This window comes from Microtus oregoni, unplaced genomic scaffold, assembly GCF_018167655.1.
Source record: "Microtus oregoni isolate MIOR12 unplaced genomic scaffold, Mior012 000061F_ref0000440, whole genome shotgun sequence".
NCBI classification, from domain to species: Eukaryota; Metazoa; Chordata; class Mammalia; order Rodentia; family Cricetidae; genus Microtus; species Microtus oregoni.
Genome location: NW_024543871.1, coordinates 3,225,094 through 3,248,310, shown reverse-complemented (window position 1 = coordinate 3,248,310; position 23,217 = coordinate 3,225,094). Strand labels below are relative to the sequence as shown.

The following is a 23,217-nucleotide window of genomic DNA, read 5'->3' as shown; positions in this document are numbered from 1 at the left end:
CTATTTCAACACGCCTTTTGTTAATTAAAAAAAAAAAACAAAGATAGAACAGCAGCAGTTTTTCAATAATTGTAAGACATTTTAAATCATCACTTTTCTTTAACATTCTGAATGTATATATTTTACTTATAGAGAAATAGTTTGAAGATTGGGTTTTAATTTTTCCCAATAGTCTGGAAACAGTGTGCTCTCAGAATATTCCTCAGCTTTGGCTATGAAGGCATTGTCTCTTGGGGAAAAGAAAGGCCCCGAATAATCAACCTGGTTGTGAAATATATGAATATTTACCTTAAAGAAAGGGAACTTAATTCAATGCCTCTTTGGATGAACAAGTTCAAACACTCATTGACTCCTAATAGTGCAGGGTCCAATGAGAACTTTTTACTATATGGTTTATTTTAAGGGGCTTGGAAATAAATTATTGACCGATAAGCACAAATAATAAAGTATTAATTTTATTAGCATTCCAAGATGCTAAAATTATATATAATATTGTTGCCCCCCAGAAAAGTATGTAGCATATGAAACATTTAATATGGTACATAGCAGTAATATGTGTTTGAAGTCAGGATACTTGGCTTTGTGTATTTTCAGGATGCTTATAAGGAGTCCATCAAGGACAAAACAGGTCATTTCAAGTGGTTATTGAAAAGGAGACTTAATTTCTTCATGCTAACTACACTTAGACTGATAAGAAAATATATCATGATAAGACACTGTGTATATAATGTACTGAAAATTTTTCCTGAAAGTGTTACCAAAAATAAAAATATTAATACTCTTTTAGGAATAATTTGACGATTAACAGAAAGGGAGATTGGGAAAGTACTATTTAGCGAAAATAGATTCGACTTATAGATTGAGCATCATTTGACAAGACAGTATGTGGAAGAAATTAAAGAAGTAGGTTAGTTGGGAATGAATAGGTAGAAAATAAATTATATAAATCATTTTCTTTCCTCAGTAATAGTTTTAGTGGCAAATAAGAATTATAGGACATTAGAAATCCTGATACGGACTTGGATCGGGGTTGTCAGTGTGATGATCTCTATCCTTGTTTTTTTCTCAATCTGAAAAATGGGAACACTACAGAAGAGAGAATACTAGATTAATTGCTTTGAAATTCTACCAAAAATTCAATAATGAAAGAAAAACATCTAATGCCAGAAGAAGAAATGTGGCAAGCTACAGAGTTCTTAATTAATATTTATAGGAGAAGATAGTGGAGACAGAACATTGACATGAACGTTATAAATTGTTTGCTTGGGCTACAATAAGTATGATTAGGCCCAGAAGCCTGTTTATATTAGCCTATAAGAATGACAAAATATCCAAACAAAAGTATGTGTCTGGTATCTGTAATTCTAGCACGGGAATAAGGAGATGGGAATGTCCCTGGAAGGTTGGCATTCATCAAGTCAACTATTCATCTAAGTAAAATTGCAAGTTCAGGTGCATTGAGAAATCCTGTTTCAAATAGCAGTGTGGGTGGAAAGTTGTAGAGGATGTACCTGACCTCTGTATTTGGCCTCCATATGGACATGCATACAAGAGTATGTATAAATATTTTACATTTTGACACAATAAGTCAATGAATTTTCTTTGATATATTTCACTTATACATGCCTAAAGTGACTCAGAGAGTAGACTCAAATACTCAAATCAACCCTACTATCCGCAAGCGGTTACTCAAATTTTATTCACTAGGTTGAAGATGACCAAAACGTCTCTTGAGTGGGCAGGGAGATCACTCAGTGGTAAAATGCTTGCCACACAATTATAGTGAGCTGAATTTGTGTAATTAATGCCAAGAAAAGAAGTTAAGGATGGTGTCATCTTTAATCTTAGCATCAGGACATGGAGACAAGGTGGCCTTGGGTGTATTGAGGGTCATCAGATCTAGCTGAAATGGCAACTTTCAGGACCTGTCTAAAAAACTATGGTAGAGAACTCTAGAGGATGGCATCTTGTTAAAACATATACACAAATTTCTAATCTTGTTCAAGATATTGTATCTATACAGCTCATGTAACAATGTAATGCAAATTTCTAGTCCTCGAAAATTATCAACTGTTTAGGATAGTAAAGAAATATAAGATAGTAGTTAATCACCTAGTATAATCAAATTTGTGTCACATTAGGTATGTTTTCAAGGTCAAATAAAGATATAATTTAGCTATATATGTCATCTTCAAACACTTCAGAGATATACAGAATATGGCATGTAAGATGCTTTATTACCTAGGATCTTCCTTTTTTATTTTATTTATTTTTTTTGTTAAAGCAGTTTTCTTTTTTTTTCTTTTTTTCCGTTTATTTATTTATTGAAGATTTCTGCCTCTTCCCCGACACCTCCTCCCATTTCCCTCCCCCTCCCCCAATCAAGTTCCCCTCCCTTGTCAGCCCACAGAGCAATCAGGGTTCCCTGCCCTGTGGGAAGTCCAAGGACCACACACCTCCATCCAGGTCTAGTAAGGTGAGCATCCAAACTGCCTAGGCTCCCACAAAGCCAGTATGTGCAGTAGGATCAAAAACCCATTGCCATTGTTCTTGAGTTCTCAGTAGTCCTCATTGTTCACTATGTTCAGCGAGTCTGGTTTTATCCCATGCTTTTTCAGACCCAGGCCAGCTGGCCTTGGTGAGTTCCCAATAGAACATCCCCATTGTCTCAGTGTGTGGGTATGCCCCTCGTGGTTCTAAGTTTCTTGCTCCTGCTCCCTCTCCTTCTGCTCCTGATATGGACCTTGAGATTTCAGTCCGGTGCTCCAATGTGGGTCTCTGTCTCTGTGTCCTTTCATCGCCTGATGAAGGTTAATAATCAGGAGGATGCCTATAAGTTTGTCTTTGGATTCACCTTCTTATTTAGCTACTCTAAGATCGCGAATTATAAGCTCAATGTCCTTTTTTTATGGCTAGAAACCAAATATGAGTGAGTATATCCCATGTTCCTCTTTTTGGGTCTGGCTTACCTCACTCATGATAGTGTTTTCTATTTCCATTATTTGTATGCAAAATTCAAGAAGTCCTTGTATTTTACTGCTGAGTAATAGTCTAATATGTATATATTCCATACTTTCTTCATCCATTCTTCCATTGAAGGACATCTAGGTTGTTTCCAGGTTCTGGCTATTATAAATAATGCTTCTATGAACATAGTTGAACAAATTTACTTGTCATATGATCAGGCATCTCTTGGGTATATTCCCAAGAGTGGCATTGCTGGGTCCAAGGGTAGGTTGATCCCGAATTTCCTGAGAAACCGTCACATTGCTTGCCAGAATGGTGGCACAAGTTTGCATTCCCAACAGCAATGGATGAGTATACCCCTTTCTCCACAACCTCTCCAGCAAAGGCTATCATTGGTGTTTTTTATTTTAGGCATTCTGACAGGTGTAAGATGGTATCTTAAAGTTGTCTTGATTTGCATTTCCTTGATCGCTAAGGAAGTTGAGCATGACCTTAAGTGTCTTTTGGCCATTTGACGTTCTTCTGTTGAATATTCTCTGTTCAGCTCAGTGCCCCATTTTATAATTGGGTTGATTAGCCTTTTATGGTCTAGTTTCTTGAGTTCTTTATATATTTTGGAGATCAGAACTTTGTTAGTTGCGGGGTTGGTGAAGACCTTCTCCCAGTAAGTGGGTTGCCATTTTGTCTTAGTGACAGTGTCCTTTGCTTTACAGAAGCTTCTCAGTCTCAGGAGGTCCCATTTATTCAATGAGGCCCTTAATGTCTGTGCTGCTGGGGTTATACGTAGGAAGTGGTCTCCTGTGCCCATGTGTTGTAGAGTACTTCCCAATTTCTCTTCTATCAGGTTCAGTGTGTTCGGACTGATATTGAGGTCTTTGATCCATTTGGATTTGAGTTTTGTGCATGGTGATAGATATGGATCTATTTTCATTCTTCTACAGATTGACATCCAGTTTTGCCAGCACAATTTGTTGAAGATGCTCTCTTTTTTCCATTGTATACTTTTAGCTCCTTTATCGAAAATCAGGTGTTCATAGGTTTGTGGGTTAAAGTCAGGGTCTTCTATTCGATTCCATTGGTCAACTTCTCTGTTTTGATGCCAATACCAAGCTGTTTTCAATACTGTAGCTCTGTAGTAGAGTTTGAAGTCAGGGATGGTAATGCCTCCAACAATCCTTTATTGTATAAGATTGTTTTGGCTATCCTGGGTTTTTTGTTTTTCCATATAAAGTTGATTATTTTCTTCTCCAGATCTGTGAAGAATTTTGATGGGGATTGCATTGAATCTATAGATTGCTTTTGGTAGAATTGCCATTTTTACTATGTTGATCCTTCCAATCCAAGAGCAAGGGAGGTCCTTCCATTTTCTGGTGTCCTCTTCAATTTCTTTCTTCAAAGACTTAAATTCTTGTCAAATAGATCTTTCACTTCCTTTGTCAGAGTTACCCCATGATATTTTATGCTATTTGAGGCTATTGTGAAAGGTGATGCTTCTCTGATTTCCCTCTCTGCTTCCATATCCTTTGTGTATAGGAGGGAGACTAATTTTTTGGAGTTGATCTTGTATCCTGGCACATTACTAAAGGTGTTTAGCAGCTGTAGGAGTTCTTTGGTAGAGGGTTTGGGATCACTTCTGTATACTATCATATCATCTGCAAATAAAGAAAGCTTAACTTCTTCCTTTCCAATACGAATCCCCTTGATCCCCTATGTTGTCTTATTGCTATTGCTAGAACTTCAAGCACTATATTGAAGAGGTATGGAGAGAAGGGACATCCTTGTCATGTTCCTGATTTTAGTGGGGTGGCTTTGAGTTTTTTCTCCATTTAATTTAATGTTAGCTGGTTCTTTTTTTTTTGTGACAATGATTCATGTCTGCTCCTGTTGGACTTCAGAGAAGATAATGGGAGTTGAAGAAATTCCACATGGAGTTTACTTTCTCTTTGGGAAAATTAAGCCACTGGGCAAGAAAATGCTCCTGCCTTGACTGCTGACATTATGTTGTCCTAATTAGACAAGCAGGACACACAATATCCTGCTTTACAGAAAAGTTTATAGAATAAGCTAGGCCTGTAGGCTGAAAATGGATGCCCCAAAGTTGCAGCGGAACTTTGGGTGACTGTCCAGGCTGCTAGCTGTTTCTGTCATTACTCATTTTTGGAAGTTGCTTACTTGCCCTTCCTGCTTACTCAGTTAATATTATTTCCTTCTTGGATCTCTGAGGGGTTTGAAGACTAGATAGCTATAGTTTACCAAATAAAGAAAGCAACATATGGTAGAAAGTAAATTAGGTATAAGACTTTGGACTCACTAAGATAAGATAGGTATGAAATATTTTTTCTGAATTTGTCAAATGCAAATGGACTAGACACTGTTGATGTATTTTTTTGCCTGTATATATTGCGTATAGTCATTGTACTTATTGTATATAGCTTTCTTATATTATTTATAGTCTTCTTTTTATTTCAGACAAAATGGGGAAATGTAGCGGCATTTCAATTGTATTTCAATAAATAAAGACAGCCTTTAGATCTGAGAGTAGAACAGTCCCACTGGTCAGCATTACAGACCATGTTATGGTAACACACACCTTTGATCCCAGTAACCACAATGACATGCACTTTTAATCCCAGTAGCTAAACTACTTGCCATAGAAATAGGATGATGCGTGCCTTTAATCACGATGGTGCACAACTTTAATCCCATCCCTAGAGAGGATTATAAAATGGGAGAAAACAGCTCTCAAACCACAGTCTCATTCTGAAATTGTTGACCATTCCCCCTCTCTCTACTCCTCCAAGACATACAATCTGACTGTGATGGTTTAAGTAGGAATGACCCACCATAGACTCACGTGTTTCAATGATTGGCACATAGAGATCAGCACTAGTAGGAGGAATGGCCTTGTTAGAGTAGGTGTGGCCTTGTTGGGAGAAGTGTGTCAGTGTGGGGGTGGGCTTTGAGGTCTGAGAGTCTCAAGCCAGTCTTCTTTTTTGCCTGCATATCAAGATGTATCACCATGCATACCTTCATGCTGCCATGTTTCTTGACATGATAATAATGGATTAAATCTCTGAAACAGTAGGCCAGTCCGAATTAAATGATTTTCTTTTTTCTTTTTTATTTATTTTTATTATTTAATTAAAAATTTCCACCTCCTCCCACTAATCTCCCACTCCCCCAACTCCTCTTCCCCTCCCTCTCCAGTCCAAAGAGCAGTCAGGATTCCCTGCCCTGTGGGAAGTCCAAGGTCCTCCCCCCTCCATCCAGGACTAGGAAAGTGAACATCCAAACAGACTAGGCTCCCACAAAGTCATTACGTGCAGTAGGATCAAAACCCAGTGCCATTGTCCTTGGATTCTCAGTCAGCCCTCCTTGTCAGCCACGTTCAGGGAGTCCGGTTTGATCATATGCTCCATCATCCAGCTGGCCTTGGTGAGCTCCCATTAGATCAGCCCCACCATCTCAGTGGGTAGGCATATCCCTCGTGGTCCTAACTTCCATGCTCATGTTCTCCCTCCTTCTGCTCCTCATTTGGACCTTAGGAGCTCAGTCCAGTGTTCCAATGTGGATCTCTGTATCTAGCTTCATCCATCGCCAGATGAAGGTTCTATGGTGATATGCAAGATATTCATCAGTATGGCTATAGGATAGGATCATTTCAGGCTCCCTCTCCTCAGCTGCCCAAGGATCTAGCTGGGGACATCTCCATGGACACCTGGGAATACCTCTAGAGTCAAGTCTCTTGCCAACCCTAAAATGACTCCCTTAATTAAGATATATACTTCCCTACACCCATATCCACCCTGCCTCCATCCCAACCATCCCATTCCCCCAAGCTCTCCCCATTCTCCCCTTATCACTTTTCTCTCCCCATCTCCCCTTACCCACATCCCACCCCACCCCCAAGTTCCCAATTTTTGCCTGGCAATCTTGTCTCCTTCCAATATCAGGAGGATAACTATATGTTTTTCTTTGGGATCACCTTCTTATTTAGCTTCTCTAAAATCTCATATTATAGGCTCAATGTCCTTTATTTATGGCTAGTTGGGAATATACCCAAGAGATGCTTTATCATACTACAACAGCATTTGTTCAACTATATTCGTAGCAGCATTAGTTGTAATAGCCAGAACCTGGAAACAACATAGATGCCCCTCAACGGAAGAGTGGATAAAGAAAGTGTGGAATATGAATGCATTAGAGTACTACTCAGTGGTAAAAAAACATTGACATCTTGAATTTTGCATGCAAATGGATGGAAATTGAAAACACTATACTGAGTGAGGTAACCCAGACCCAAAAAGATGAATATGGTATGTACTTACTCATAAGTGGATTCTAGCCATAAATAAAGGACATTGTGCCTATAAAATGATTTTCATTATAAACGTTCAGTGATCATGGCGACTCTTCACAGCAATAAAACCCTAAGATACTGACTTTCCTTTCAATTGCCAGTCTCCCACATACAAATCTGAGTATGGAATATCCAAAACTCCTCTATAGCCAAATATTATCCCCCTCCCATAATCCAACTACAAAACCCTTTAACTCATGCCCAGCACAAAAAGAGAACTGTGACCCACCCACCTGGTTCTGGTTGTTTGAAAAGTTTTGTCTGTATGTACCAATGATTCTCCATTTTCTGTTGTGTCCAGAAGTCTTATGGCAAACGTGGAGCCATGACAGAAATGACAGAAGTGGGTCAGGCTCAGTTGTATTTATGAATGGTGGTTGCCTCTGTATGTTATTTCAGACTGTCTTTTATAAGCATGTGAGCATTCTGTATTCTGTGTTTATTGGTTTTTTTTTCTTTCTCTGCCACTGCCAGCTGTCAGTCACCACTGCTAATGCCATTTACCATAGCTGCTTTGATGGACAGGACATTGCATTCATCTTTAGAATTTCTGGTCACCAGATTCACTTTAGCAGGAATTCAAATGTCTTTTGAGTGTAGATAATATTGAAGTTGTTTTATGCTAGTCTACCTTATTGGAAAGCTGATTCCAGAGTTGAGTTATAGCTCCACCTTTTCTAGAACTAAGCATGTTTAAATGTTTCCTCCAAAGTCTCTATCATAAGAGTCATAATAGTTGAGTCCATCTTTCACAGCTCAAATGGACTTTAGATAAGTACAACTAAGTTTCACCTATCTTATTCCTAAGGGTCTGATCTCTCTCTCCACTGGTACTGGGATTCTTTTCTCCCAACTTCCAGGACTATGGACCTGAAATTTCCAAATACATGATTTTCCTTTAAGTTCCTAAACTTTAACTTCTGTCCCTAGTCTTTATCTGTTTCATGAGATTTCCTTGGCAGACAGGCACTATCCAGGAATCAGCTGAGGACTACAATCTTCTCCAAAAGGACTTGCTGAAAGCTTATGGGGACCAGTCCAGCAATGTGATTGTTCCCTGTCTCTTCATCTGGGTCAGTGACCCAAACATTTCTGACCAGCATTCCAGTCTTCCTAGGCCGTGATGACAATGTCCTAATAATAGCATGAAGTAATTTACAGAAGAAATTACATTGCCTTTTATCATTTACATAATACTAGAATTTTTAGTCAAAAGGAATCTTCCTGGCATAGGGGACAAGGAATTGTACCTACTAAAATTAAATATATACAAATCTGTCAATAGGTATGTTCATTAGTTAAAATGGTTCTACAACATGATGTGGCATTTGATACACTTTATGTAGGACAAGGGGGTTATTGTGCAACCTTTAAGAAAAAAAGCCTTGTTTCTATGCAAACCACTTGAAAACCATTAGGGAAAATCGGTGATTAATAGACCTACTAACAGCAGAGAACTGTGGCCTTTGCCTCCTCTTCACAGAGAAATGGTGCTTCTGTGTCAATCAGTTGAGTACAGTAACACAACACACATCTAATTAACCAAGATGAGAAGCCTATTGGCAGACCAAAGATAACACCAAAGTTAATCTTTGTGAAACTTAGTGAACCAGTGAATTTTATTGGATTATTTACAGGAATATGAGGGAGAGGTTACTTAAAGGAGAAGAAATGGATCAAGAACATCCGTACCACAAAAACCCATCACAACATAGGTGACATCTCACAAAAGCTGAAAAGCTGAAGCACATTGGAAGGCCTGCAAAAAGTTCAACAGCTTTGAGAAAGTCCCTTTCAAGTGACTCAGTTCATCTAAATCTCTATCAAACAGCTATGCTGATTTCTGTTTCTTCTAGACAGATGTTTTTGTCTCAGAGTCTTTTTTGCAGCTTAGATTGTCTGAGAGTCCTCTTTGTAGCTTGTCTTGTCTAAAAAGTGACTTTCAGCTACATTTATTGTTTTTTTTTTTTGAGAGGAAGAGGTCTACTGACTCTGGTCAGTTTCAGGGACCTGATGTTATCTTGAGTTATTCACCTTCTCTCTTAAAGCCCTTCCACATCAGATGGAAGGTTTTAGTCTTGGAGAAAACATTGCACAGCATTCTTTCCTTTAAGGTTTCCCAAGATACCAATGTCAACTGGTTACATTTATGCAAAAGAAGTCATTTGGTTATCTTCAAAAGGCTAAATGCATAGAAATAAATGAATAAATAAATAAATACATACATAAACAAACAGATCAATATGAATAAATAGGAAGGGACTTTGACTTATACATTTTCTAAACCCATCAACATGGAGGAAACTGGTTAGTGGGAGTAGGAGTTAAATTGAGTGGGAGATACTTTTCAGTAGAAAGTTAAAATTGGGCAAGTTCTTTCTCTATAGTTTCATATTTCTCACCTGTAAAAAGAGTGGGTTGAGTTGATGAATATTAAGCTCTTTCCAGATATAAAATTCCATGATTCATTCAATGATTCATTCACTTCCAGACCCTCATCAACACTATATATATATATATATATATATATATATATATATACATTAGAGTATTTATAAACTCACTTTTTAAAATAATTTCAAGCCTTTAATAATCAAAGGAATACAAGATTGGTGAGATTCTAAAGAGCATTCCCAAGGTCACCTAGTAAATTACTAAACAAAGATTGTTTGGGACCATTTGTTCCACGACACTTAAAACAATATGGGAATTTTTTTGTAGCAACTGTCTAGTACTCAGTTGCCATTTGTTGGATTTTTAAAGTATGGTGTTAGAAGTTGGATATCTTTTCCTTAAATGCATTACACATGAATGAGCAGCACCATGCCACAACAATGTCATAAGACGTTGTGATTATGTTGTAGCCTTTGCTAGTTAATGAAAGTAGAAAACATCTTCCCTAAAATTATTCCACTGTATGGTCCCGTCTTCCTGGATCATTTCTTTCAAGTGAGGGGCACCTTTACTGTATTTAACAGTCTAGTGCTTTTCTTCTTCCTCATACTTACTAACACTCAGCACTTTTTAAAGTTCTTCCAGAAGCAAAAATTAATTAAATATTGATACAGTTGACATTGTGTGCAACATGACTGCTTCCAAAAGGCTGTATCGATGGCTGAGAGGAAACTAGTAAAGGTTCTTGAGTTGGTTCTACTCTGCAAATTGTTAATTAGTTATAAAATTTGCAATATAAATACATTTTGATGATTTCATGTCTAAAAAGGCTCCACTTTGTCTCCTTGGAAAAAGTTAAGCTGTCTATATAAGAGATTATTACCCTATTTGCTAAAAGTATCTGACTTTCTAGGTAATTAATCCTATCTTCAACTAAAAATTTAGCTGAGGGGGGCAGAGTGAATTGTAATGCAGAGATATGCTGTGTAACATGTGGGCCTGCTCATTGGGGTTCCTGTTCTCACAGCCAGTAAATCCCAAAGGAAATCACACAGAGGTCTACATAAGTTATAAACTGATTGGCCCATTAGTTCAAGATTCATATTAGCTCTTATAACTTTTATTAACCCATTATCCTTATCTATGATAGCCACATAGCTCAGTACTTTTTTCAGTGGGGTAGGTCACATCCTGCTTCTTCGTGGTCTGGGCAGGACTGGAGAAAGAGCTTCCTTCTTCCGAGAATACTCCTGTTCTCCCACCTCTACTTCCTGTCTGGTTTTCCTGCCTATACTTCCTGACTGGCTACCGGCCAATCAGCATTTATTTAAAATATAATTAACAGAATATAGATTTGTCCTGCACCAATCCTGACATTTGGAATAAATTCTTTTTTAATTTAAAACTTTATGGTCATTGTCACAGTGTATATGTTTGCTACTACTCATGTAAGAGGACCCATTTTCTTACTATCCAATTTCAAGTAAGTTAATAATAATAATAGGGAAAGAAGATATATTGTTGAGAGTGATCACTAGTTCTTAGTTGCTCCTGAATATTGTGATAGTTCCTGCTCAGAAAACCAGAGCGAGTATATTCCAAAGTCCTGTGTGCATGAGGATTTGCTACTGACCAATCTTATTTTATTGCTTATAAAATTTAAGGTATCAGATCTTATACTGAGGTCTTTAATCCATTTGGAGTTGATTTTTGTGTAGGGTTATAGATTATCCGTCTTTTACATGTAGCTGTCCAGTTTAACAAACATTAATTGTTGAAAATGTTGTATTTTTTCCAATATGCTATTAGCCTCATTTTTTAAAAAAAAAATCAGATAGGAGTGTCAGCTTATTGAATGGCACCATTTATCTTCCAATGAATAGTGTATCTTGTTTTATAGCACTACCATGATGTTTTGGTACTATAGCTCTTTTGTATAATCTCAAATCTAGACTACTAATACTCCCAGCAGGTCCTTTATTAGTCTAAGTTATTTTAGATATCATTTTTGTGTTTTTTGTGAAATTTAAAATTGTTTTGCACATGTTTTTGTGAATAACTATGTTGTATTTTATGGTCATCATATTGAATCTGTACATTGCATTTGCATTATGGTTATTTTCACAATATCTGTCCTAAAAATCCATGAGTTTGGATGGTCTTCCAATCTTCCGGTATTTTCTTCAATTTCATTTTGTTATTGTCTTAAAGTATTTATCATACAACATTTTCACTTCCTTGGATAGATTCATTTAAAGATTTTCTTTTTTTCTTTTATGATATTGTGAAAGAATGTTTCCTTGATTTCCTATTTAGTATGTTTATCACTTGAGTATAAAAAAAACTACTGATTTGTATATTACTTTTATGTCTTGAATATGTTTATTAGTTCTAGGAATTTCCTGGTACAGTCTTTAGTTTCATGTGTATGCAATCTTCAAACAAGGATATTTGAATTCTTTTCCTAGTTGAATGCCCTTTATCCCCTTCACTTACCTAATTGCTGTAACTAAGACTGCAAGTACCATACTGAATAGGAACAGGGAGAATGAATATCTTTATCTTTTTCTGATTTGGAGTTGGCAATCCTTGGCGAGCAGCTGTGGTGCTTAGATGGGTTGAATGGGGATGATAATGAAAGGAAATGTGGGTACCCTATCTGAATCTCTGGGCCACATATGATGGCTAGAAAGTCTCTGGTAGGTATTGGACTGGGATATGAGTCTCAAAGGGAAGAGACGAAAAGGGTCTAGGAGGGCGCGAGTTCTTGGACAAGCAGACTTAGTGCTTGGGCTACCTAAATTGAGGGGAGCAGGGATGGTGAGCACAGATTTTTCTTCCTTCTTCTATTCCTAATGATAGCCATTCCTACAGAATCTCAGTGAAGTTTTAATTGCATCTTTCAGATGCCTAAGGATGTTGAACATTATTTCTTGTATTCATTAGTCATTTTTACTTAATCTTTCAGGAAATAATCTGTTCATTTCTGATGTGGGATTCCCTTCTGTATGCTGTGAATATGTTTTATTAACATGGATAAATAAAAAAAGCTGCTTTGGCCTATGGCAGGGCAGAATAAAGCTAAGAGGAAAAACTAAACTGAATGCAGGGAGAAAGGTAGAATCAGGGATGTCATGTAGCTGCCAAAGGAGAAAGACCTGAGACCTTGCCAGTAAGCCCCAGGTTCATGGCAATACACAGATTAATAGAAATGGGTCAATTTAAGATGTAAGAGTTAGTTAATAAGAACCTACATTGGTATGCTGAACAGTGTTGTAATTAATATAGTTTCTATGTGATTATTTGAGTCTGGGTGGCCAGAAAATGAATACACTGATTGACACATTTCATTTCACTTGAATTTTAAATTTTATTTTGTATTCTATATATGTATATTTGGCAGAAATTTTTCTCCTATTCTTTCAATTGTCTCTTCATTCACTATCATTTTCTTTGCTGCAAAGAGACTTTTTTCATGAAATCCTGCTTGTTTGTTTTTGGAATTAATTCTTGAACTGCTGGAGAACTTTCCAGAAAGCCTTTGCCTATGCCTGTGTCTTGAAGTGTTCCCCTTGTTTTTTTTCTAGCAGTTAGGTAGAAATAGCTGTTTTCAAGTATGATACAAATGCAATCCCATACACACAAAATTTCAAAGATTTTACAGAGTTACATAGAAAAGGCAGACAAACAGGAAACAAAACATTCTGTGTTTCATATGAAAGCGGCCCCTAATAGTTTAGGCAATTATGGTAGTTTAAATGAGAAAGGTCCTCCATAGGCTATAGCATTTGAACACTTGGATCCCAGTTGGTATTGCTATGATATGGGAGGTCTATATATCTATGTGTGACTTTTATTGGTTAATGAATAAAGAACTGCTTTGAGCCTATGGCAAGGGCAGAACAAAACTAGGCAGGAAAAACTAGGCTGTATGCTGGGAGAAAGAGGGCGGAGTCAGAGAGAAGACATGGAGCTGTCTGAGACAGATGCTAGGAACTTTACCCTATAAGCCACAGCCACGTGGTGATATACAGATTAATATAAACAGGTTAAATTAATCTAAGACTTAGCCAATAAGAAGCTAAAACTAATGGGCCAATCAGTGATTTAAAGAATACAGCTTCTACGTGTTTATTTTTGGTCTGAGTGGCCAGGAACTAACAAGTGGCCTCCTTACTACACTACTGATTATGAAGGTTTACATGGTACATCCTTGTTAGATGAAGTACATCACTGGGAGGAGGCTTTGAGAGTATATAGCTGAGTCCTTCTTCCAGTTCATTCACTTTGTTTTGTGCTTGCATTTGAAGAAAGGAGTTCTCAGTCCTGCTATACTTCCCTCCATGGTGAGCTTTTAGCAATAGGTTTTTGTTTTGTTTTTTTTGTTGTTGTTGTTAGTTTTGATAGGGTTTCTTTGTGTAACACCCAGGTTGTTCTGTAAGTTACTCTGCAGACCAGGCTGGTCTTGAATTCACAGAGATCCACCTGTCTCTGCCTCCTGAATGCTAGAATTAAAAGCATGTGAAATCCTGACCAGCCAATGATGAACTTTCATCACTCTGTAAGCCAAAATAAACTTTATTCCATATTTCATGTTTTCTTTTTTTTAAAAAAAGAATCACAACATCTGAAAAGTAACTGATGCAGTGATTCTGAGCAAAAACAACAATCCTGGAGATATCACAATGCTTGGTTTCAACTTGTACCATAGAGTGACAATAATCAAAACTACTTAATATTGGCACAAAAACAAAAAATATGTAAGTCAGTCAGAGAGAATATATGTTCTAGACATAAACTTACATGGTTAGCACCATCTTTTTTTTTCAAAAGAGTTAAAAAGATACATTGAAATGAACATAGTCTTTTCAATACACAGTTCTGGGATATCTACAGTAGAAAAATGAATTTTGATCCCTCTGTCTTTCTATGGGCAGTGGATTCCCAATGATGTAAGATTTGAGACTGGAGTTGCCCAGGGCTTTTTTTCAACATTGTAAATAAATCAGCAAGATTTATTTCTCCTTTATACTGTATTCAGCAACTCTTCCCATGGGATTACTAACTTGGTTGTTTGGGTTGCTTTTCTTCTTCAGAACAGGAAAGAAAAAGTTTGGAGTCATGTGATTATTAAAATATTCAGCCCCTAGTTATAGAGTCTTTCCTTTTTTGACCCTGTGATAGCAAATGTCCATTACAAATGTAGGAATAAATTAAACATCTCCCTCTAATATTCTGAGAAACATATCATTGGTGTGTTATAAATTGATTAGCAAACAAAATGTTGAACCAGATATCTTGGTTTGATTCCATCTTCCAGAAGCAGATACCTTTTTATTAAGATTCTGATAAACAGTTTAGTTTTAAACTGATCTGCACTCGTATCAGTCATGAAAATGATAGAACAAAAATTAACTTGTGTTACTGACAATTTAGTTCAAAGTACATCCTCTACAGGTTCTTATGACAAATCATCAGCTAATTGTTTCCATAGCAATTTCAACAGTCCATGAGCTATTTTACATAACAGGTAGTTCAGAGAAAAGGAAACAATCAGGTGCCATTGCATGCCTATAACACAGATGATTTCTCCCCTATTTTGGTTCCAATTACATAAAGGATCACTGCTGACTTTACTGTTTGTTCAGATGAGTTCTTTTCTCTAGAACATTAGGACATCTTGGGCCCTATGCCACGCTAGTCAGGCTTAAGATTTAGGCCATGTGTAGGAGGCAGTATTTGCAGAAGTAAAATAACACAAGGATTAAAGTCAACATAGTGATGTTGATGTCAATGTTCATAACTAATTACTGATTCCTCTTCTGAGTTTTGTTGAAGTGAACATCATCAAATTCAACTTTGCTTTACCTCTTATGAGTTGTACAAATCAAATGGAAAGTGAATTGAAATACATGAAATAGAATCTTTTATGGTGACAAAGTATAGACTCAGCTCCATGTACATGTACCTTAAATTACAATTTAATAAAGTACTTTCTATCAGTCTGAAACTACCCACAAACACAATTCCCCTTGAATCCATAGTCATATTATTTAAAATAATCTGCTATCATCTCAGAACAGTTACAAAAAGACCAGATTGATTTCTCAGAGGATACCTTAATCCCCCGAAGTTGAGGGTGATTAATTATTCTGTGCGAAGACTCTCCTTCTACTTACTGTATCTGTTTCTTCCATAGGTATTTGGGAGAACATCTCACATCTGAGATACTGTAGTATTTTGTTGAAGTTATACGTACCATTATACCAAAACATACTTTGTATCATCAAATCCACCTTATGGTCATTGCATACTGATTGATGTAACTAGAAGAGGAAATACCATTCTGAAAAGATTTCACTTCTTTCTTCTGTGTCAGACACTCAACAGGGAATACATTATGGCTAAGTTCATGTAAGTCCTTTTATAAAGTAGAGATTTTCTCCTTTTTGTTGTCTGGTCATGTTCAAGGTAGAAATCTTGAGTCTAGAAAGAGGCTTTGTTTATTCTTAGAGTCTATGATATAGTTTAACATTTCATGGTTAATTAATTTTAGGACAGTTTTAAACATAAAAATCTTATGAAAATCGTATAGAATTACATATTACTATACCCAATCTTCACTGTTTCTATCTTACATTAGTATGGCAATATGGCTAATCAACCAAAACTGGAAAGTTTTTTACTTATTATCACACTTATTTTATTAAAAAAATGTTCAGCTTTTATGTAATCTTTGTTTCTCCATTACAGGATCCAATCTAAGAGTCTACTTTACATTTGATAGTTGTTTTGATTCATTTTATGATCATCTTGACTGTGGCCATTCACACTACAATGTAAGGTCACTGGAGAAACACGCATTCACTTTTAACTAATCAAATGTTTGTTCCCCTACAGCAAGATCTTCCAATAACAAAAGACATGTCTGATTCCTTTCTTTAGTCCTCTGTGAATCGTTCCAGTTCCTTTGGGTCTCTGCCAAAAATACAAGTAATAGGGACTAAATATCTTTCTAAAGCAAGTGTCTTTAAACAAATAGCATTTACTTCTCATTTAAGTGGTAGATTGGAAAACTGAGATTGGGATGATGCTTGGTAGATATGCTCTTTGCTACTAATGTTAATCATTTGTAGATTTTTTTAGTGAACTGAATTAGAAAATAAATGTGTGTATACTACCCCATGAATATACACAGAAGTCTAAGTATTACTTTATACAGTTCTATATATTTGTATTACCCTAAACGACAGCGATTCATACATTTCCACCTGGAATCTATTACTACTAGATCACAGCCTCTTAGTCATAGTAGTGGGTTCTTCTCTAGGGTGTGCAATCTGTCTGTCCATGGCGTGGGCTTCATCTTGTGGAGTGAGACTTAAAATTCAGTCAGAAATTGGTTGATTACTTACATGATGTACCTGGCATTACTATGCCAGTGCTTATGTCTTGGCAGGCATGCGTAGCTATCAGGGTTTATAGCTGAGTCTAATTTATGACTGATTTTCTCCTGTAATTTGTTTAGCACCTTACAGCACTATGGCAGCTAGACAGTAGGGTTAAAGTCTCAGGTCCATGAAAGCTTCATTTCACATGTTCCATGATTCAAATATGTAGTGTGTTTAGACATATGGCATTACTCTCAAGTTCTGGAGGGTAACCAAGAGCAGTGGTTTTCTTCCTACTGTTCTTTAAGACAACGTGAAATTTGAGACAATTATACCGCCAGTAGTTCTTTCACTATTCAGTGTTTTAGTTAACCAGTTTTTGTTGTTTCTGTATGAAATTCAAGACTGATTTTGTTGTGGTTATTGTTGTTGAATTTCTGTAAAGAATTGTGTTGGGATTTTGATGGTGATTGCATTGAATCTGTAGATAGCTTTTGCTTGGATAGCAACTTTCAAAATATTATTCCTACTGAATAATATTGAATACTGAATAAAGCATGGGAGATATTTCTACCTTTAGGTATCTACATTTCATTCTTCAATATCATAAAGTTTTTACTATACAAGTTTTACAAATGATTGGTTAAAGTTATCCCAATATATTTTTGAGGCAGTTGTGAAAGTGTGAAAGTTATAGTTTTTCTGACTTCTTTCTCATATTTATAATTTGGATTATGAAAGCTATTGAGTTTTGGATGTTAGTTTTATATTCTCTGTTACTTTGCTGGAGGTGTGTGTTAGCTGTAGAAGTTTCCTAGTGGAGTCTTAGGGCCTTTTGTGTTATAAAATCATAATATCTGCAAATGAAGATACTTTGACTAAATTGATGTGTTCTTTGGTTACTGTTGTCCAATCTGAGTCCTAGTTAAGTGCGTCAGCTGTCAGTGCCTGATTCGCAGTGAAGTGTCCTGGTGTGGAGATCCTGGTATCTGCAGGTTGGTGGTGAGTCACAGAGGACTGGAGTGGGCCTCAAAGGAAAGATCAAGAAAAATGGTGGTGATGGACTAGGGTGATTCTGGGTGCACATCAAGAGACAGGGTTCCTAGGGAATAAAGATGGGAGGGAAAGTGGGGCTCCTGCTGGTAGAATGTATCAGGACTAAGGATAAATTTGGAGAAACCAGGATGGAGAACAGAAAGGAAGATGAAGATCTCCTACCAGAGTGTCATCCTACTATGGTAGTTTTGAGTTGCTCATATAGAGAGGTTCTGCAAGTCAGGTAAGTCATATCCTTTGTTTTCTATAGTTTGGATATTATCCTCAATTTATTTATTTTTTGTTCATTTGTGTTTATCTTGACTGCCATTCTTTTAGCTTTCCGTATCTGTTCTGAATTTCCATGAGCCAATAATTGGCTGGAGATGTGTAGTGGTTTTAAATGTAGCATGTGATGTTCTATCCGGTAACCCACTAAGGCCAGCTGGCCTGGGTCTGAAAAAGCCTGGGATGAAACCTGACTTGCTGAACATAGCGGACAATGAGGACTACTGAGAACTCAAGAACAATGGCAATGGGTTTTTGATCCTACTGCACATACTGGCTTTGTGGGAGCCTAGGCAGTTTGGATGCTCACCTTACTAAACCTGGACAAAGGTGGGTGGTCCTTGGACTTCCCACTGGGCAGGGAACCCTGATTGCTCTTCCAGTGGATGAGGGAGGGGGACTTGATCGGGGGAGGGGGAGGGAAATGGGAGGTGGTGGCGGGGAGGAAGCAGAAATCTTTAATAAATAAATAAATAAAATAAATAAAAACAAAAAAAAATGTAGCATGTGATTTCCTATTCACCAGAATTCCCATCAATCTGTTTTATCACCTATTCAGAACTTTTTCCATTGACTTTGTACTCATGACCCCAGTATGTACATAGTGTTGGCATCTTCTCACCACAGTAGCAGACTTTTTTTTGCCTCTTTTAGTAGTGATAAAAGTTAAGATAAAAGCAATTCTTTATAATTTAGCAACATAGGATCCTGTTTTTACTTCCTTGTACTATCACTTAAATGACCTCCTTGAGCAACTAAGACTGAATTTACTGGTGAACATGCAGGTTCTCAGGTTGACTTGAAAACTCCGGTGGCCTCTGTCTCTTGGGGAATGTCCAAAACTAGATTGTACTAGTCACACGTCTCATTTGGTTTTCAGGATCTCAGGGAAATATACTGAACTAATCATGTTACTCCAGACTCCAGTAAAGCCCTATTATCAGACTAACAGGAGTTCATACAATTCAAAGCTTTCATAAATTTAAAAAAAAAAACTGTAACAGAACAGTTTTTAGTGTCCTTTTGGTTCATATCCCAAATATATTACCATATCAGTACCTGAAACAAGACTTGGAAAAAAAAAAGCTGAGAACCAATCCTACATGAAGCATGTCTTACTTTATGTCTGTCAATATTCTTTTTCATTGTGGGTTTTGTGTATTGCAACTCACAGCATATGACTGTGAATAGCAAAGAAGTATTCATCTTTTGGTAGTATCATGCTTTTGGTAACAAAGAGAAAGGAGTATACCCCCTTTCAATATACAGATGGGTTACAATTAAGTAAAAAACTTTAGCCAGAAGAAATACAAAAGAAAATTTAAGAGAGAAGTTAAGATGCTGCAAGCATAATGTTCCAGACCCTATATTTTAGTTTCCTGATGTTAACCCCATGGTTACATAATATTATAGAAGAAAGAAAAGATTTATCAAAAGGCTGAGTTTAGTAATATGATATCTTTAAAAGCTGAGTTTTTTCTAAACTAGTAGGAGAAAGGAAAATCAAAGAGTTTACAAATATATTCTGCTGGTTTTAAAGATAGAAGGGCTGATATAAAAAGGCCAAGAAAGTGTTGTTACACTGTCTAATAAAATTCAAAGTGAAAGATGTCGTCCTACATTCAGATGGAACTGAGTTCTGCCTACAACATAAGTGACCCCTCGCTTTTAGATGTGTGCCTCATCTGACAAAAGCATATGATTTGTATGAGACATACAAAAGAAAATATGACTGCTTAAAATTTGGTTAAGTGCTAATATTTGAGTCTCTCACAATAACTTACCTTTTATTACTTCCTGCAGTGAAGCATAATCAGTCTAACATATTGACTTATTTCCCAAGAGGGAGATATATTTACATGCCATATATAGCTTGCTGCAGGTTGTGTTTTGTTCCAAGGTAATGACTCTGAGGAGGAAATCCAAAGCAGTCACAATAACGAGAAAACTTGGAAGAAATGGAGATAAATAAAGAGCCCCGTCATAAATGATACCATATGGTAAGCCTACTTTTCCATTTATTCCAGTTCTGCCCAGTTGGCAAACTGAAAGAAAACTCTTTCCCCTCTCTGGTATCATTAACCCAGTTTGAACTTCTAAAATCAAATGAGAAGAATGACAGAGAGTTTTATCCGATGCTTTTTCAGTCACAGTCCAGCTGGCCTTGGTGAGCTCCCAATAGATCAGCTCCACTGTCTCATTGGGTGGGTGCACCCCCTCGTGGTCCCGACTTCTTTGCTCATGTTCTCCCTCCTTCTGCTCCTCATTAGGACCTTGGGAGCTCAGTCCAGTGCTCCAGTGTGGATCTCTGTCTCTAACTCCACTGAAAATGCATGGGATAAAACTGGACTCTCTGAACATGGCGAACAATGAGAGCTGATGAGACGCCAAGGACAATGGCAAGGGGTTTTGATCCTATGTAATGTGCTGGCTTTGCGGGAGCCTAGCCAGTTTGTATATTCACCTTCCTAGATATGGTCGGAGGAGGGAGGACCTGGGACTTACCACAGGGCAGGGAACCCTGACTGCTCTTTGGATTGGAGAGGGAGGGGGAAAGGAGTGGGGGGAGGGGGAGAAGGGTGGGAGGAGGGGGAGAAGGGTGGGAGGAGGGGGAGGGAAATGGGAGGCTGGGAGGAGGTGGAAACTTGTTTTTTTTTCTCATTTTCTCAATAAAAAAATATTTAAAAAAAAAGAATGACAGAGAGGTAGAACAAGCCATTAAAACAATCTAAACTGATTTTGATAGGTTTCCTGGTAACAAACCCAAGTATGGGTATAAATGGGGAACTATAGCCTCCATCTTTATTTTTTGTTATATAAACTTTGCGGAAAAAGGATTAAACCATATTTACCAAAAACATTTGCTTTTCTCTAGTATTTCTCTAGTAAATTTAGTGCTGTTGTTTAAAGTACTTTGGAATTGAATTGAGTAGGTGTTAAAATTCTAATTGCCTGTGACATTCATCTTAGAGTTGCTCAAAGAAAGATATCATCCTTGACTTCTTCCCATAAAATATAATGATCAGAGTGAAAGAGAGTGGACAGGAATAATGGAAAAGTAAAATGAATGCGCTTTAGAAATCACAGACTCAAGATATCCATGGATTATTATGATATAGCATTTATAAATTAATCTACCTTTTATTATTGATTATTTGGAGTGACGATTAGGAGTACATATGCCTGGTTAGTAAGAAGAAGTAAAGCAAATCATTTATCATTTATATAATATCATTTACTTTAGTGATATACAAAAGCTACTACTTTGACTAAAACACAAGGATTTTTTGGACCATTGGTACTGAATTTTTTAGGAAATAAATTAATTTTCATAACTCAATGAAGATGTCATAAATTTGACTTTTAAAGAATATAGGGTACATGTGTGTGTATGTGTCAGAGAGAAAGAGAAAGAGAGAGAGAGAGAAAGAGAGGGGACAGAGAGACAGATATATAAAGATAGATTTAGGCTTAAAATATGACTAAAGAGTAAGGATAAAAGCACTAGCAAATACTCAAAAAGTGAGTGTATTCAAAAATCCTTAAATCATACTGCTAATTAAAATAATAACAACATTGGCATAGTCAAAGCTTCAAATTGATCTGCTGAACAATCCATCCCTTTGCTTTGATCATTAAGATATAAACAAATAGAGTACTTATTTGATTACATACTTGAGCTGCTTAGACTATTTTGTAAAACACTCCATAGGTCATAAACCTACCAGATTTACGTGGGCAAAGCAGAGGTCTGAGGTAATCAAAATGTAATTATGTGCTGCATAATAACATTTTAGTTGACAATGGGCTGCATGCACAATGAAGTGGCCATAAAAGCATAATAGAGTTGACCAATTCCCTTCATCTAGTGGTGCTATAGCTGTTTTCATGTCATAGTACTTCAAAATGCATTCCTCCCTTACCTGTGATGAGGCTTATAAACAAACTTACCATACTAGGAATCACTTAAAGGTAGAGCACATACAATTATGTATAGTATGCAAGACTTCATAATAATAATAATAAATGACAGTTATTGGTATATACTTTTCCTGTACTAAAATTTTATGATTACTTCATGTATTCCATGTACATTTCAGATTAAACATGTTTCACATAAACAATATACTATACTGAAGTACTTAGAATTCATGTTCATTTCATCCTTCCATAGTATTATATTATTTTGTTCTTGGTTTAATCTCATGTTTGGCTTATCATAGCCTCTATGTACACTAAAGTCACCCAAACTATTGCCAGTAGGAGTCCACATTAAGTGTTTAATTTGAAAACACAGCTAAATGTATCAATAGCTAGAGAGATACTCAATGGAAACAAATGCTTGTTGCTTTTGCAAAAACGGGAGTTTGTGTCCCAGCACTCATGATGAGCAGCTCACAACTGCCTTGAAGTTTAGGGGTTCAAAAACACTCTTCTGACCTCTGCCAGCATGCGTACATGTGCATGCACACACACACACACACACACACACACACACACACACACACAAATACATAATTTTAAAATTCAAAACATTAATTTTTGTCCACTTCCCTTCTTTCCTTGGGCAAAAAAAAATGCATAGCTTAATAAAAGCAAATCTTAGTTTCCTTTATTGTGAAAATCAAAGGGGATACTGATATTATGGAAGAATTAAAACATATGTGACTATTTTTAAAACATTACTTGGGCATGTACTGTATTATCAAAAAGTTTATGAATTGCATCTTCAAAGAATTTGCCACTTATCATCAGCTTGCAGAATTAAACAAAACTGTGATA

The 23,217-nt window shown here is 36.7% G+C and overlaps 1 pseudogene; it reads left to right on the top strand.

Annotated features, from left to right (window-relative positions):
* Positions 1-18,227: 18,227 nt before the first annotated feature.
* Positions 18,228-23,217, top strand: part of LOC121439435 — a 119,832-nt pseudogene continuing 114,842 nt past the window's right edge.